The sequence below is a fragment of the Arachis duranensis genome, chromosome 2, assembly GCF_000817695.3.
Source record: "Arachis duranensis cultivar V14167 chromosome 2, aradu.V14167.gnm2.J7QH, whole genome shotgun sequence".
Lineage (NCBI taxonomy): Eukaryota > Viridiplantae > Streptophyta > Magnoliopsida > Fabales > Fabaceae > Arachis > Arachis duranensis.
In genome coordinates this window covers 60,240,355-60,255,910 of record NC_029773.3, presented here as the reverse complement: position 1 = coordinate 60,255,910, position 15,556 = coordinate 60,240,355, and positions in this window count along the sequence as shown.

The window sequence follows — 15,556 nt, the reverse complement described above, 5'->3', positions numbered from 1 at the left end:
AAAATTAAATCTTAAAAAATAACGTGATTTTAATTTTTTTGAGAATTAATTTTTTTATATTTTATAATAGAAAAATAAAACATTATTAATATTGAGTTGGTCTAATATACTAAATAATTTTGTTTTTTTAATAATTTTTAATTATAATTTTGGTTTAAAAATTTATAATAAACAATTAACTACAATTTCTTAATTTAAATTAATCAATTTATTTTTATAATAAAATATATATAATGCTAAAAAATCTAACATCATAGTTATATCATATGTCCTATATATTTAAATTATGAACGCTAATTAAATTTTGTAATTAATCTAAAAATTTGTTCGTCAAATTTAATTTATATTAAAAAAATAACTAGAATTTTTCAATTTATATTAATCAATTATGCCATGTATGTGCCCAAGTGCTTTCTCCCCTCTTGTTTCAAAATATTACTCATCACACTTAATCTAATCTAATATGTCACTTTTATTTTTAAAAGAATATTTTTACTTTTAAAAATTACAATTTAAAAAAAATATATTTAAAAAAACTCAAATAATAAAATAAATTTTTAAAGATATATTTTATTTGACAAAATAAACTAAACATATATAATAACTTGAGATTTAGAGTTTTGCACGTTAATCATGTTAAGATAGTATAGAGGAGGATGTTGTACATTAATCATACTAATAGAGAGTTGGAGTAGCTAGTTGCACATAAATCGTGCTACTCCACAATGATTTAGAGGAAAAAAAATGGTAAATTATGCTATTCTAATACATATACAATTTGGGATGTTCAGTGTCCTGAGATGATTTATGAACATTTTTTAAAGGAGTTTGATACATAAATCATCCTGTTGTGTTTAGCACTATTATATATTAGTAGGGTTAGGAGATTCACTTCTTCAAATTTGATTTAGGAAAATTAAGTAAAATTGATCCGTCTTTATTTTATTTAAATAAAAAAAAACCTATCCTTCAATATACCTGTATCTTCTATCATTCTGTGTATAAACCTATCATTCTATGTATATCTCTGGTATAAGCTTAATGTATGAGTTTTTTATCTTCTTTTCTTTTTAGAAGAATGAAGACTCCAAAGATTCTTACTGCCGAACAAACAGAGATCAATGCAAGTTATTTATTATTGAAGTTTTAGCTAAAAAAAATTGTATTGCAGTCGTTTCACTTTTGAAAAAAAAGTTAGGAAGCAACCTATAAATGTCATTGTAAAAAATGTATTGGTGGTTATGTTGTATTGTCCTAAAATCTTAAAAAATTATTGATTTTTTGTTTTTTCATTTTTTCAATACGTTAAGTATGTTTTTTTATAAAGATATATACTTTTTATTATTTTAAATGGAAAACTCTAGGGGGCCAGCAGTTTTATTGAATTTTGGCCAGCATGTAACCAGCAGAGAAATGTGAACCGTTGGATGAAATCTCACACCAATCTCACACCATCAAATTATCATTGATGGCTAGTTGATGGCTAACAATCACAAAAATTGCTGGCCCCCTAGCATTGCTCATTTTAAATAATCTTTCTCTTGATGTCTATGCTATGTATAGGCTAATACATTTGTACATTTTTTATCAATGAAATAGTATATTTTTTATTATTAAGGACAATAAAAAAAGTCTTGAAAATAGTCGCATTAATGAAAGTTTTTGTATGGATTTTTCTTGATGTCATGACTATCAAAATTGTTATCTTTCTTGTTATACTACTATTTTTAACTTTTTTTTACCGTCGAGTGTGTAATCACTTAATTTTTATGACTAGTTGTATTGATATATTCTAATTTTGTACTCTAGTTATGTACTTTTAATTGCAAAATATAATATTTTTATTTAAGATAATCTTTGTCATGTTTGTCAATATTGATATACTTTAACTTTTGTTTATTCTAGAAAAATACTATAATTTTGAATGAAGAAGATAAAGGTAAAAGAAAAGTAAAAATCTAAATTAAAATACTTAAAGAAGTTTGAAAGTAAATATCGAGAAGAGTTAACAAATGACGAAAAATTACCTATAGTATAATGATTAAAAAAAGGATGTTATGTATCCATCTAAACTTACCTTTTTTGTATATTTTTTTGGATAAATAAAAATTTAAGTTTAGATAGTATAATTTTTGTTTTTTAATGGTTCTATCTTGAATTATTATTATTATTATTATTATTATTATTATTATTATTATTATTATTATTATTATTATTATTATTATGTGTTTTCATTCATCGTACAGTTATGTTAAATAAAAAATTATTTTAGGAGCTTTTGAGTATTGTTCGTTAGCTCGGGTAAGGAACGGATCGAGTCCAGTAATGTTGAGGATCAGTGGATCACTGGGAGGTAGGTCTGGATGGGCTCCGGGAATGAGGCGGATGAGGCTTCTTTGAGCTGGCAGGATGTGGAATAGGGGGGGAGGCGGCCACTTACAAGGACTCTAACGTTCAAGTTAATGTCCGTACAAGAGGCGGCTATTAGGGTTAGAGTAGGTGACATACCTCTGGGGAGGGACAGGGCCTCCCCTTATATATCCTCTGTCCGAGTGAGTCCACATGAGCAGGCCCTCTTTCTTAGAAGCTTCCTTTCATCTGTTAAGGTGCTATAGCTAGGTGGGAATAAAAAAAGGGATTTGCGGGTTGGAGGACCTGTCGGGTCGGCAACTTGACACCCGCGCTTGACTCTCGAATGGGCCGGGCCAGAACAGTACCCTCAACGCGCTGATCACCAGGCTAAGCGATGATTGGCGTGTTTATGCTAATCGTTATGTCCCTGGTTGGCTTCTCCTTAAGTCGGGGATCCATCTATAGAAACCGCGACCTCGTGCGCGTGCATTGCTCTCATGCGCAGCTTGGTGCGTTACTTCGAACTTCGCACTGAGCATTTAGTGCTCATTATGATTGATTTGAAAACCCAAGAAAAAGGACTATTATGCCCCTGCCTTTTCGCGCTCCCTCCTTGATGGTTATCATTCTGGTTTCTCCAAAACTCCTCTTATTCCTCATTTCTCATTCCTTACCACATTTGCTTTTATTTTCACTTTCTAAGTTGCTTTTGGGTGGGGGATTTTTGTGCACCTTTTTCCATATGCTTTCTTTTCTCTGCCTCCTACATATTTTTCTAGTAACAATTCCTTATTCTCTTTGCTATTTTAATGTGCTGTTTTGTGATTCTTGCTATTTTTGTTGGCCAATGCATGCCACTTTCTTTCTCCACTTTGGTTCATGTTTACTTGAATTGATGTAGCCCGTGTTTAGATAGTTTTTAGGGGGTACCATCTAGGTGTCTGTTTCTTAAATCTATGCTCTAGATATTAGCCTAAATATCATGGATTATCAATGTAGTTAGTTATAGTTCTGTTTTATTTATCTTCCGAGTTTACGATCTCCTGGGTTGACTTGAGTGGTGTCCCCACTGTAGGTATGGCTCGATCTCCAGCGCCAAACGTTATTGATTTTTATGCTTGGGTTACCTCAGACGTGAAGGTCACGCTGTCTCAGGTAACTAGAAAGGACCTTCAGCCTCTTCGGGACTCTGGTTCCTTGTGCGGGGAGGTCCTAAGGAGGCGAACTACCAGGTCTACGTCCCTGGTGATCGCAAAAGGGTGTGCTATAAGAATATGGCTTCTCCCCGGATGGTCGACTGCTATGGGAGTACAAGCCCAAGTTCAACACGCTAGGTCTCCGGCTCCCCTTTTCTCCTTATGTCATGTCGCAATGAAACCGCTGTGACGTTGCCCCATCAGAGCTCCATCCTAATAGTTGGGCTATCATTCGGTGTTTCGAATTGGTGTGCGAATATCTGGAGCTTCCAGCCTCCGTGAATGTGTTCCTCTATCTTTTCCTGTTGACAAATTCTTCTCGTGAGGGGAAGACAAAGAAAGGATACATGTTAAGGTACGATCTGCTTCGGTTCATCACCTATTCTGGCTTACCCTGGAGGGAGAAAGATGGATTCCGACCTACTGGAGTTTCGGGGCTCAGACTATTTAATAAAGGAGACCTGTGAGGGGTTGGGTGAAGAGAACCGTCGGATAGCCGACATATTGTTGGCAATCTTTAGTTCTAAAAATCTAAATCCTCATCTAGTGATGGAAGACCGGGAAATTGGTCGGGCCCACAGTAGGTAGGTCTGTTTTCCATCTCGTTTCTTCTGGAGTTTTCTTATTAATAACTTGGTTCCTAACAGTGACGGATCCAGAAAATTTTGATAGTGGGGGAGAAATATATATAATATGATAATAATTTTATAATAAAAATATTATGTTTACATAAAAAGTTAACTATCAAATTATCTACTATAAATTTGTGTATAAATACATATATTATTTAATTTATTTTGAATGTGTATTTTATATTTTAAAATTTATATTTTAAGATTTATTATGTACAAGTGATTATTTTATGTATACATAGCTGATAAACCCATATTTTATGGTTTATCTTGTGCTCAATTGAGAAGTTTTTATCAACTCTTTACCCACTTATTCATACTATTTGCATGGTTTTACATTTGCCTTCCTAATTATGTGCCTTGATTGAAAACATGCTTCTTTGGCCTTAAGTTCCCTATGTTTAATCCTCTCTTATTACCATTAGATGCCTTGATATGTGTGTTAAGTGATTTCAGAGATTACAAGGCAGGAATGACTCATAGGATGGAAAGGAAGCATGCAAAAGTGGAAGGGATACAAGAAGTTGGAGAAACTGCTAAGCTGTCCAGCCTGACCTCTTCGCACTCAAACAGCTATAACTTTAGCTACAAAGGTCCAAATGTGATGATTCTAGTTGCGTTAGAAAGCTAACATCCGGGGCTTCGCAACGATATATAATTTGCCATAGCTGCCTCGAAGCCAGGCAATGCGAATGTGTGGATCACGCGGCCGCATGACCTGGCAGGAACACAACCCACGCTAACGCGTGGATGACGCCTCTGCGTCACTCTTCCGCGACCTGTACGGACCAGAAAGCACTGGGTGTGATTTCTGGACTGTTTTTGACCCAGTTTTTAGCCCAGAACACACAGATTAGAGGCTATAAAGTAGGGGAATACATCCATTCATAATCATGCTCTGATAATTCACTTTTCACAATTTTAGATGTAGTTTTTAGAAAGAGAGGTTCTCTCCTCTCTCTTAGGATTAGGATTAGGATTAGGATTAGGATTTTTATTAGGATTATGAATATTTCTTCTGCATCTCAAGTTCAACGTTCTTTGTATTTATTTATTTTCAATGTTCCATGTTTGGATTGATTTTCTTATTTAAATATAATTTGAGGTATTTTTAGATCTATGAATTGTTTCTTTTATTTATAATATAAATAATTTGGATTTTTCTCTTTTGGCTTTAGTTGAGTAATTGGTGACGCTTGAGTTATCAAATAAAGCAGTGGTTAAAATTGGGAGTTGCTAATTAATTTGAGTTCCAATAACTCTAGCCTTTCCAAAGGAAAGACTAGGACTTTAGGTATCAAATTAATTAGTCCTCTTGACTTTCCTTTGTTTAGTAAAGGTTAACTAAGTGGGATTAAAATCCAATTCTCATCACAATTGATAAGGATAGGACTTCCAGTTCTTGTACCTTACCAAAGGTTTATTTTACAGTTATTATTATTTTATTTTACTTGTCATTCAACTAACTTTTTACCTTAATCCAAAATCCCAAAACACACTTTTTCATAACTAATAATAAGAACATACCTCCCTGCAATTCCTTGAGAAGACGACCCGAGATTTAAATACTCGGTTATCAATTTTAAAGGGGTTTGTTACTTGTGACAACCAAAACGTTTGTATGAAAGTACTTTTGTTGGTTTAGAAGCTATACTTGCAACGGAAATTTATTCTGAATTCTAGACCACGCAAAAGTCCTCTCATCAAAATGGCGCCGTTGCCGGGGAATTGCAAACGTGTGCCTTATTATTGGTTATTGTAAATATTTTTCAAAAAAAATTTAGATTTTTATTTTAAAATTTTTATCTTATCTTATCTTATTTCAAAATCAAATTTCAATTTTCAAATCTTTTTTTTTTCAAAAGAAAAAAAATCATATCTTATCTTTTTCAAAAAAATCATATATTTTTTAAAAATATTTTCTTATCTTTTTCAAAAATCATATTTTTTCAAAATATTTTCTTTTTATTAATTTTTGTTTTTATTTTCTCTTACTACCATGAACTCTCACCCCTTTGGCTATGAGTCTGGTTACAACTATGTTGCAGGAAGAGGAAGCTAAAACAGGAATATGTATCAAGGTCAAAGCAATCAAAGATGGACGGAGCCAAGAGGATCTGATCAACCCTTTAGGCAACAACACCTTCGAAGATGATAGATATGGTGGACCCTCTTGTAGTTACCAACAAACCCCATCATATGCCTATGAACCCCCTCCTCCTCAATATAATTTTGAACCACCACACTCGCAAGCCCCTTTTCGCCATTCACCTCTACACGACCCTAACCCATATCCACCATACCAACCACCTTATGAGCCAAATGAACCATACACGGAACCACCACCTCAATATACACCATCTCCTTATCATTATCAAGATGAACCACCTTCCTACCATGAACCCTTTCTTCCAACAAATGAACCCTCCTATCCATCCCAAACCTCCATAGAGAAAGCAATTGCCGATCTAAACTCTACTATACAAGCTCTCGCCGCCCAAATCGAATTACCAAATCCCTTCAACAATCAACCCTCAAGCTCTAGTGCACTTTCTTTTCAATCACAGAATGATCTATCCATCCCATCACCACCATCCATGGAAAAGCACCCACATCCATCAATCCAAGAGCAACATGATCCCACTGATACAATTGACATGGAACAAAAGAGAGAGGATCATCTTCATGAATCCATACTTCATAAGGAGCTAGAGGAAGCACTAATGGTGAAGGTAGTAGAGACCCTTAAAGTTGACAGTGCGGTTGAAGAACTAGTGAAGGAAGATGACAAGGAGGATTTTGTGCTTGAATGTGAAGAAATAGTTGAAAAGAAAATCATCGAGGATGAATACGATTTCATACTTAAATACCTGGATCAAGCAAGAAATCAATTACCTTTCCGACGTTCGGACATTCAAAGAACCCCCATGACTGCATGTGGGAAATCTACTGAAGAACGTAGCAGGAACGAGAAATTGGACACTCTGGTGGATAGTGAGCAGCACGATTTAATATTGGAATAAGTGGAGGAAGCCGGGATTATTGAAGAAGAAGAGGAGGCAGTGGTTGAAGACTTTGGAGATGCTGAACCTCCACTGGAAAGTCCACTCATAAAGCCTCCTTCCAAGATGTTTGAATCTGTTGTTGAGGAAGGTGTACAACCCCCAAGGCATATCATAGTTGAAGACTTGGAAGAGGTCGATCAAGAGATGGAGATTCAAGAAGAAGAAGTACAACCTCCCATGCCCTTGGTAAGTAATAAGGAGAAGATTGAATTGGAAGAAAGCTACCAAGAGGAAGAGGTTTAAATTAAAGAAGTTTGCAAAGAGGTGGAAGTTGTCAAAGAGCACAAGGGAGTCGAGCTTGAAATTACCTTGCCAAAGTTATTGGAGACTCCTCCCCCTAAGTTACCATCATCCTTCACAACATTCAAGTGGGTAAAATTCATATCCCTTAGCTTTCTAATTCCACTCGAATATGGGCTACTGGAGACGGATGGTCAACTTAGAATTCTTTGTGGCATTAAGAGTAAGAGGAAGATGGTCAGTGGTAAGAATTGCCCTGCAAGGTTCATTATGGTTGGAAGCTTTAAGTTCAAATGCAAAGGTTGGTGTAAAGCTCAACTGAACGGGTCTAAGAAGTTGTTTGGCCACTTTAGTGAGAATTCAGATTGCCTGCCACCCAGATGGAATCATAATGATCAACAAGAAGACGGGTGCAAAGGCAAGGTTTGGGATCCCGGAATCCATTCTACCAATCACCACTCTTGGGGCCTTGTCACTTGCTTCAACTTACTTGAAGGCTTTCTGCGCCTAGTTTGGGACCCTGGAGGTTATTGGAGATACAAACATTGGTGGAGATTTCTGGATGAGTTCAAACACAAGCCACCATAGCAGGGAGCTCACCAAATGTCCAACTTAAAGACTTTAACTAAAAGTGCTAGGTGGGAGACAATCCACCATGGTATGATCGTTCTTTTTTCAATTTATTCTATTTCGTTTTGTTGTTTTTGAGTTTTATTTTATTTTTATTGAACCTGGAATCATGCATAGCATTCACATTAAACATTACATTCTGCATACTGCATAAAAAAAAGCACGCATGCGATGCAGCAGCGTCACTGACGCGTCTGCGTCACTAGTGCGTTGGGAAGAAAATAATTGAACAGAGAGTCACGCGAAAGCGTGGCTGGAGGCGCGCCTTTAGCATAATTTGACCCCACGCGACCGCGTTGTTCACGCGACCGCGTCATGTGGAACTTTGGCCTCCCACGCCACCGCGTCACCCACGCGACCGCGTGCCATGAAAATCAACATAAAAAATGTGCATGGCCGAAAGTTGTGCTGGAATTGGGCTGGACTCGTGCTAGAAGCCCAAGCCCTCCCATGCGAACGCGTGCCCCATGTGGCCGCGTCGTCTTTCAAAAAATGGCCATCCACGCGATCGTGTCACCCACGCGACCACGTCACCCAAATTTTTGGCAAAATACAATTCAAACAGAGAGTTGTGCGAATGCGAGGCTGCACTCGCGCCACTAGCACAAATCAAGTGACGCGATCGCGTGACCCACGCGTCCGCGTCGCCTGACCTTATTACGCACCACGCGGCCGCGTCACCCACGCGACCGCGTCGCTAGCGTCGCACACCTTAACCTAATATGCCAAAATATTTTATCTTTTCTTCCCCAATCCTAATTTTTCCTCCCTCCTTTCTTACTTACTTCTTCTTCCCTTCTTTCCCTTCTCATTCTTCTTATCTTTCATTTTCTTTTACTTAATTGCATACTTTCATTCATTGCATTATTCTCATTGGTGTTGGAATTTTATTTGGGCCATTGTTTTTTTTATATTTTTGTGGATTGTTAAACAATTATATATTATTTTTATGGGTTACTTGCATGTTCTAATTAATATTTTCCATACCTTATTTAATATGCATGCTTTGTGTTTGTGAAAATGCCCATATGGCATTTTGCACTATTCTTGGAATTCTTTTAAATCTACTACTCTCAATGTCTGCTTTTCACATAACCCCTTCTCTATTTTATTATTTAAATACAATTGTTTTTACAAACATATTATTAATTTGAGAGACTTGGTAATCTACTTTGAACATTGAATGCTTGACCTATGCTACTCATGCCCTTTGCCGGCATGTCAATAAACACCTTGCATTCAATTTTTCTCACATGCACTTGCTATATTTCCACTATTGATTTGCCACATGTAGTCATGACCATGTGTTCACATCATTATCCATACCGGTGCATTGATTACCACCTTTCCTACTCTTCTCCTTGCTATAAACCTTGAATGCTAATGTCTTTTCTCGTTTCCTTTCAGGATGGCCACCAAGAAAGGTAAAGAGAAAGCTACTCTCATACCACTGGCAAGGAAAGGAACAAAAAAGAGCACGAGCTGTAGAGCCACCCATCCACCTGTACATCTTAGCATGCACCGAGGATGGTGCAATCTTTAAGTGTGGGGAGGTCGATACCGATCTCCACGGGTTAGTTAGTCCCTTCTCAACACCAATTTTTGTTTTTCATTGTTGCATTTGCATGTTGATTGTATGTTTGTTTGATTTTGTGCATATTTTACCACTTGGTTAAAGTAATATTTTCTTTTTCAAGAAATTTTTATAGTATTTCACTAATTTGAATTAAACTTTTTGAATAACTTGTATGAAGAAATATTATTTTGGAACATGGTTTAAAGCTTGAACACACAAAACCAGTGAGATTTTGAGCCTATTTGATTGGTTGCATTCTATCAACCAATATTTTATTTTTGGTGTGTGTTTTTCTCTCTAAAATTGTGCTCTTTGTCTTGCTTAATTCTATATTTCCATTATTTGATGTATGCATGCACTTACATGATTGAGGCCTTTGTTTCACTGAGCTTACATACCCATATGGCCTTAACCTTTTCATTATCTATTGCAAACCAATTTTGAGCCTATTTTACCCCTTTGTTCTTTACTTTAGCTCATCACTAACTCTAAGCGAAAAACAATAATGTCCTTAATTTAAATCCTTGGTTAGCTTAGACTAGTGAAGGTGCTTATGATTTAAGTGTGAAAAAATTGTGTTTGAAAACATTTGGTTTGAGAATTGAGTATGTTAGAAATTTCTGAAAATGTGAAAGAAATGTTTAGGACATGTTTATGCATTCAATAATTTAATATATATATATACAAAAAAAAGAAAAAAATAGCAAATAAATAAAAGGGGACAAAATGCCCCAAAGTAAGTGGTGAAAGCAATGTATATGTACTGTACTTGAAATTAGAATGCATGAATATGTAGAAAACATGGTTAATAGATAGTTAGATGTGGTATTATAATTACATGGATTGTCTAAAGTTAGGTGGAAAGTTTAAGTTAATTAAGGATTCAGATTTTAGTCCACTTGGCCAAATACAATCCTACCTTGACCCTAACCGCATTACATCCCCTAAAAGACCTCTTGATTTGTGTATTGGTGCATTAAATTTTTGTTGATTGTTAGATGAAGAGCGAGCTATAGAAAGCAATAGTAGTAGAGAATTGAGAGAATTGACCCTAGACACTTGAGAGTTAGAATGATATACACTACCAGTAAGCGTTCAGTGCTTAATTCTATGTTTCCTGCTTTCATGAGCTATCTTCTTCTTGCAAGTTATTTTTATTGTATTTTGTGATTTAAATTAGTGAAATCCAGTTCATATCTGTTCTTGAAGGATTTATTTACTTTTTCACCAAGTAGGTAGAAACATTTTTTGCATGTAGTTGCATTCATATTTATAGGTTGTATTTCATACATTCTACCATTCCTCTTCATCTTTATAGCTTCTCTTGAGCTTAGCATGAGGACATGCTATTGTTTAAGTGTGGGGAGGTTGATAAACCCATATTTCATGGTTTATCTTGTGCTCAATTGAGTGGTTTTTATCAACTCTTTACCCACTTATTCATACTATTTGCATGGTTTTACATTTGCCTTCCTAATTATGTGCCTTGATTGAAAACATGCTTTTTTGGCCTTAAGTTTCCTATGTTTAATTCTCTCTTATTACCATTAGATACCTTGATAGGTGTGTTAAGTGATTTCAGAGATTACAAGGCAGGAATGACTCAGAGGATGGAAAGGAAGCATGCAAAAGTGGAAGGGATACAAGAAGTTGGAGAAACTGCTAAGCTGTCCAGCCTGACATCTTTGCACTCAAACGGCTATAACTTTAGCTACAGAGGTCCAAATGAGATGGTTCTAGTTGCGTTAGAAAGCTAACATTCGGGGCTTCACAACGATATATAATTTACGATAGCTGCTCCGACGCCAGGCGACGCGAACGCGTGGATCACGCGGCTGCGTGACCTGGCAGGAACACAACCCACGCTAACGCGTGGACGACACCTCCGCGTCACTCTTCCGCGACCTGTACGGACCAGAAAGCACTGAGAGTGATTTCTGGGCTGTTTTTGACCCAGTTTTCAGCCCAGAACACACAGATTAGAGGCTATAAAGTGGGGAAATACATCTATTCATAATCATGCTTTGATAATTCACTTTTCACAATTTTAGATGTAGTTTTTAGAGAGAAAGGTTCTCTCCTCTCTCTTAGGATTAGGATTAGGATTAGGATTAGAATTTTTATTAGAATTATGAATATTTCTTCTGCATCTCAGGTTCAACGTTCTTTGTATTTATTTATTTTCAATATTCCATGTTTGGATTGATTTTCTTATTTAAATATAATTTGAGGTATTTTCAGATCTATGAATTGTTTCTTTTATTTATAATATAAATATTTTGGATTTTTTCCTTTTGGCTTTGGTTGAGTAATTGGTGACGCTTGAGTTATCAAATAAAATAGTGGTTAAAATTGAGAGTTGCTAATTAATTTGAGTTCCAATAACTCTAACCTTTCCAAAGGAAAGACTAGGACTTTAGGTATCAAATTAATTAGTCCACTTGACCTTCCTTTGTTTAGTAAAGGTTAACTAAGTGGGATTAAAATCCAATTCTCATCACAATTGATAAGGATAGGACTTCCAGTTCTTGTAACTTGCCAAATGTTTATTTTACTTGTCATTCAACTAACTTTTTACCTTAATCCAAAACCCCAAAACACACTTTTTCATAACCAATAATAAGAACATACCTCCCTGCAATTCTTTGAGAAGACGACCCGAGGTTTAAATACTCGGTTATCAATTTTAAAGGGTTTGTTACTTGTGACAACCAAAACGTTTGTATGAAAGGACTTTTGTTGGTTTAGAAGCTATACTTGCAACGGAAATTTATTCTGAATTCTAGACCACGCAAAAGTCCTCTCATTAATAGCATAATTGTTGTTATAATTATATTTTATTATTGTAAAATATAATTAGGTTTTAAAATATCTAATTACAAATTAAAATACTAAAATATTAATTTAAATAATAATATAGAATTTAAAATTTAAATTTTTATATTTCATATTTTAAAATCTTGACATTATAATCAAAATGTCTTTTTTTATATATATGTTGTTAAACAATCATTTAAAATTCAATCTTCATACAATTAGCTCTTAATGATCTTCATAGTTGAAAAAGTTTATTCAGTGTAGCTGTTATGAAAAAACTAAAGCTAATTTTAAAAGAAAAAATACAAATGGATAGATAATATTCTTTCGAGTCGATTTTTAAAAAAGAACACCAATCTTTTTTAAATTTGAAAATTAATCATTATAATGGACATCTAATATGAAGTTCTCAAATTGACTATTAAGTGTCTAAAGTTGAATAAAAAATTATTGTGGGATCAAATTAAATAATTTAGTGGGGGCAAATAAATATTATTATCATATACTACTCAATAAAATTTTAAATTATAGTGGGGGCGCTCCACTGCTATAACAGTAAATCCGTCCCTGGTTCCTAACTTCTTCACTTGTATTTTTTTTGTAGTTTCCATGGCTGATGGAAAGACTACTATGACGGATCTGATGGCCCATTTTCTCGGTGGGAGTGACGACGACGACTCTTCAGCAACTCGTTCAAAGGTTCTGGGCCCGGATGTAGTCAGTGAGGGGAGTGGTCAGGCTGTTGCAGAGGGTCAAGGTGATTCTCAGCCTTCTGGGAATGCTTAAGTCAAGTATCCTCGGGAGGACGTGGCTGTGAAAGAGCCGATCCAAGAGCGGGAAGTTGGTCCCGAGGCTGACTCCGACTTGATCATTGTGCCCAACCCTAAGAAGCGAAAGGGGCCTGCAGGGAAGACTCTGACGGTGATGGAGAGAAACTTTGACGCTGGTTATTTTATTGATTCTCAGCTTCTCCCTGAGACTGAGGGATTCTTTCAAGAGGAGGACCTTGTCGCTCAGGCAAGGTGGACCTATCGTAGTCTCCTCTGAGTCGCAGCCATTGCTCGAAAAGTGGAGCCCGTTCTGGCTCAGTGCCAGGCTCTAGAGGGGAAGCTTTGTGCCTCTCAAAAAGATATTGCTGAATTGAAAATCCAACCTGTCGAGAAAGAGAAAAGGTAGAGGAGGACGCTGTCGAAATCAACAGGTTGGTAGAGCGTGACCTTTTCGTCTCCAAGGAACTGAACACTGCTCGTGGTCAGGCCGTTTCTGCTAAGGCAAAGGTTAAGGAGTTAGAAAAAAAATTAAAGGAATTGGAAGAGAAACACGGTGAGGTCGAGAGGTCGGCCCAGGTTGCACAACAAGAGGTTGCTTCTCTTAAAAAAATAAAAATATTGCTTCTCTTAAAAAATATCAATTATTTAAATTAAAATATATTTTACATAATTAAAAATATATATAAGAATCTGAATTTAATTAAATTTAAATAATTATAAAATTAATTTAATTACTTATAATAAAATAATTTTTAAAATAAAAAATATTATAAAAAATATAAATATTTTTTAAAAATTTTTACTAAATAAAAAGCTGTTCTCTCTTTTTATTAATAATAATAATAATAATAATAATAATAATAATAATCTTTATTTTTTTTAATGTTTTAAGTTTGTTATCCTGTAAGTCATGTACATGGATTTCAATTTGACGGGAACGGGATGCCGATTTTTTTTTCAATTTTTAAAATATATACGATACTCTTTGTTTCGGCCATCTCGGTCCCGCGGTGGAGAGAGAAAGTCGTTCATCTTCAATTTTTTTCGAGAATTCTTTTTATGTTTGAAGAATCTTTGAATGATCAAGAGATTAAAAATTATTATTATTATTATTATTATTATTATTATTATTATTATTATTATTATTATTTATCTTCTCAGTGAACTTTTCTGTTTTTTTAGTATGTGTTTGAAAATTTTCATGAGATAGAATGGAACTGAATTAAATTTTAGAAAGAATTGAATTGTAATTTAATTTATACATTAATTTTTAAATTTGAAATAAAAAAATAAATGAAAAAGGAATGATTGAAGACTTAAAGTTAGGACTCGAAGTGAGTCAAGTTAGTTCATGAGTCAGTTCGAATTCGACTTGTTAATAATTTAATAAATTAAATTCGTGAGTTGGTGAGTCAAGTTTGAGCCTGAAATTGAGCTCATAAATTAAAGCTCATTCGTGAGCTAGTGAGCCAAGCTTGAGCTTGAAATTGAGCTCATAAATTAAATTTAGTTTTTACATATAATTTTGATTAGGACATAAATAAAAAATTTATAATTTATTGATAGATAAATAATATATAAAATTGATTTTTTTAAATATTTTTAAAATATATAAGTTATAATTTATTGATATAAAATTATAGATTATATTCTCATTATTTGAGCCAACTTATGAGCTCGAGCCAACTCGTGAGCTTTTAGTGAGCGGAGCTAGCTTGAACTTAAGAAATAGGCTTGATTGTTAATGAATCGAACCATAAACCAAACTCAATTTTTGTGAGTCGAACTTGAGTTTGATCTAACTCGACTCACTTCCAACCCTACTTGAAGTATATATAATATTATTATATTACCTTCAAAAAGAGAGAAAATAGAAAGGAAAAAGAATATATATTTAAAAAATTAAATTATGTTATAATTAATTTAGATATTTTAATTTTAAATATAAATTTTATTAGATTGGATTTACAAATTAGATTTATTTTGGTTTGATTTATTTTAAAGTAGAAAAAGAATTTATTTTTTAAGAAAATTCTATTTCTATATTTTTTAAACACACTGTCAATAGATTACAGAGTATTCAATTTTAAATATTAATATATTATATTAATTTAAATTTGAGTGTAACATATTAAAATAAAAAATATATTAATATATCATTTTAACTAAAGTTTACTTGTGTAAACTTTTTTATTTAAAAAATAAATTAAAAATTTAATTTTAATGTATAGTTAATATAAAATAATTTTATACGTATATTCAATTATATAATATTATA